This window comes from Bombus bifarius, unplaced genomic scaffold (genome assembly GCF_011952205.1).
Source record: "Bombus bifarius isolate JDL3187 unplaced genomic scaffold, Bbif_JDL3187 scf7180000009260_frag, whole genome shotgun sequence".
Taxonomy (NCBI): domain Eukaryota; kingdom Metazoa; phylum Arthropoda; class Insecta; order Hymenoptera; family Apidae; genus Bombus; species Bombus bifarius.
The window spans coordinates 18,957-22,691 of NW_022884999.1; positions in this window are offsets into that span (position 1 = coordinate 18,957).

Sequence of the window (3,735 nt, forward strand, 5' to 3'; positions counted from 1 at the left end):
TTCCTTTAATACCATTATAGCACTTAAGTCCGCTATATTTTTATTCGGCAATCCCTGCCGCGTAATAGCGGACCAAGGAAGGTGTTTTACGGGTAAAGATTTTCAAAATTTCTGCCAGAATAGACATATTAGACTTCACTTAATAGCAACTGGTGCGAGTAGGGCCAATGGACAGGTAGAGCGTGTTATGAGTACGCTGAAAAATATGTTAACGACGGTGGAAACGACCGGGCGATCTTGGCAAGACGCGATTGGGGAGATACAACTAGCTTTGAATTGCACTACCAATCGTGTAACCAAATCAAGTCCTCTGGAATTATTAATTGGGAATGCAGCTAGGCCCTACGGTTTATTGTTGCCTGATAATATTGAGTAAAAGGAAGTAGACATCTTCAATGTAAGGCAACAAGCGATACGGAACATAGAGACTTGCGCCAGTTATGATAAAGACAGGTTTGACAAAACGAAAGCGAAGATAGTTAGGTTTAATCTCGGTGACTTTGTGTTACGTAAGAACGAGGAGAGAAACCAAACAAAGCTAGATCCGAAATTCAAGGGTCCATTCGTGATAACGGAAGTTTTAGAGGGGGATAGATATATTTTAAAAACTCTAGATGGCAAACGGTCATATAAGGATAGACACGACAAGTTGAGAAAGATGCCAGATGGTTGTATTCCTGCTGAGTTGGATGTCTGCGGTGATGACAGCGACGGTGATAATAACGATGCGAGCACATTGATCTCTGGGAATCATTAACGCCGCATTGTGGTCATAGTAATATACCCAGTGTAGTGTATGCGCCTTTTATAATTCTCCCAGTGTAGTGTGTGCGCCTTTTATAATTCTCCCAGTGTAGTGTATGCGCCTTTTATAATTCTCCCAGTGTAGTGTATGCGCCTTTTATAATACTCCCACTGTAGTGCTTGTATTTTTATAATATCCTCACTGGTGCCCTGCGCTTTCTATAATATCTTCACTGGTGCCCTGCGCTTTCTATAATATCCTCACTGATGCCTTGCGCTTATTATAATATCCTTACTGGTGCCCTGTGCTTTCTATAATATCCTCACTGGTGTCTTGTGCTTTTTGTTATGCATTCAACGTGGTTATGTGATTCAACAAACTGAGATCTTTGTGTGGAGTCGAAAATGATCTGTTGTGTCATTGCGGTCTGACTGGTGATTTACGGAGTGCAACTGGCACTTTGAATACAAACTATAACACTAATTTGAGTTCTTTTTCATTTCCTTGCTTGTCAAATTTTTGAACAGAGCTTTGTTGCTGAATTGGACCCTTGACTTATTTGGAACATCTAATCGAATGGTAAATAATATCTGTTTTGTAAAACAATGGCTAATTCAAACGAAGAATCGTTACGCGCCTTAAATCCTAATGATAACCCGACATATACATATAAGTATTTCTACTACGCACTTAACTCAGTCCAGCACAGAAAATTACATATATCTCAACACACCTCCTTAATTTTTTGTGCTGCATATTTATAGTGGGTCTCGTTGTAACTGTTTTGAAATCGACTTAAATAATTTACACTATAGCTAACGTCTAATCTTGTTCCAGTACTTATATATAACAAAGCTCCTATGAGATTTCTATATCTTATATCGTCTAAAGCTGATTGTGCGGGTTCTAAACTTAAGTTTTGTTCCATTGGTGTAAAATATAATTTACTGTTTTCTATATTATAATGTTTCGCTAATGACTCTATATACCTACTTTGATGCAGTTTCATCTCACACTTCTTATTATCGTATTCAATGTTTATTCCTAAGTAAGTCTTTACTTCACCCAAATCCTTCATCAAAAATTTGTTTGACAATTTTTTTTTTAATTTCATCGATATTTCTTATGTTTTTTCCACATATTAATAAGTCGTCTACGAATAGAATTAAATATATAACATCATCGCTCTCATACTTCATATACAGACAATAATCACTCTTACTTCTTTGAAATCCTAATTTTTTCATATATTCGTCGAAACATTCATACCAAGCTCTTGAACTTTCACGCAATCCATATAACGCTTTTGATAATTTACATACTTTCCCGCTTTTATCGTCGTAACCTATAGGTTGTTTTACAAATACTTCCGATTTTATAGTTCCGTTTAAGAAAGCTGTTTCTACATCCATTTGCATAATCGTCAAACCATATTGACAACAATAAGATAGTAATAACTTCAACGTTTGCATTTTTGCTACTGGAGAGTATAAATCTTCCAGTACTTCTTTTTGTTGGAAGCCTCGAACAACTAGTCGCGCTTTCTTACGATTATCAGATTTATTCGTATATATCCATTTCAAGTCTAATACTTTTTTGTCTTTTGGTTTTTCTACTAATTGCCAGGTCTTATTTTTCATTAAACTATTCATTTCTCGATCCATTGCTTCTTTACATGAACCGCTATCATCTCCACTTAAAGCTTCTTCATAGGTTTGAGGGCTGTGTGCACTAACTATATTCACATAAATGAAATATGAGCTCGTTTGACCATATCTTTGAGGTTTCTTTCTTTCCCGTCCTTACCTTCTCAAATTACTTTCTGTGTCCTCAAGTTTTTCTTCTGATTCGTTACTTAAATTTCTCTCCTTTTTTATTGCAACCTGCTCGACCTTTTCGTTTACATCCGAATGTTCGTCAAAAACCTTTTCTGTCTCATTGCCTGGTCCATCTTCTCCTCGAAATCCTACTAAATTATCATCTTCACCTATAAATTCTACGTGTCTTGCAATTACAATTTTATTATTAACTAGTATCCTATATCCATTGTTTTCATAACCTACAAGTATCCCAGTGTCCGCTTTTTTGTCCCATTTCGAATTTCTTTTAACTTCGGGTATTCTTACGAAAACTCTACTTCCGTACAATCTTAAATTATTTATATTCGGTTTCCTTTTTAAAAATATTTCAAATGGTGTTTTATTTTCATATGTGTTTGTAACGGTTCTATTTTTTAAGTACGCCGCGGCTCTAACTATTTCCGGCCAATATTTAATATTCAGCTTTGAATCATGTAATAAGCATCTAGCGGAATTCATGATTGTTCTATTGTAGCGCTCAGCTGTTCCATTTAACTCGTGAACATAAGGTGGGCATGGTTCTACGACAATTCCCTTTTCCCTAGTTAGATTGTACACGCTTTTGTTCATATATTCTTTTCCATTATCGTATCTTAATCTCTTTATCTTTTTACCAGTAAGATTTTCGACTTTGTTTATGTAATCAAGGAAGCAATTGTAAACTTCACCTTTTGATTTCAAAGTATAAATCAATGCACACTTACTGTAGTCATCTATAAATGTCAAGAAATATTTGGATCCATCAAACCCGGTATTATTATGAGGTCCATTTAAATCGGTATGTACTAATTCTAAAATCTCGCGTGCTCTTCTACGGTTATTTTGGAAGGGTACATTTCTACATTTTTAGCATGAGATTCTTGCCTTTCAATGTAACTACTTATCTTATATAAACCATGATCTTTGAATGCTATCTCTATCAACTTTCTGTATTTGTTATATATCTTTAAAGTATTTCCTGCTGAGACTATCTTATTTTCATTCGTTACTCTCGCATAGCTAATTAAGTTATTATCCGTTTCTTTCACGTAAAATACATTAGACATTGTAATTTTAATCCTCCTTTTGTTTACTTCAAAGTAAGTTAAAATTTTTCCGACTTTTGTTCCTTTTAGAATTCTACCGTCTCCT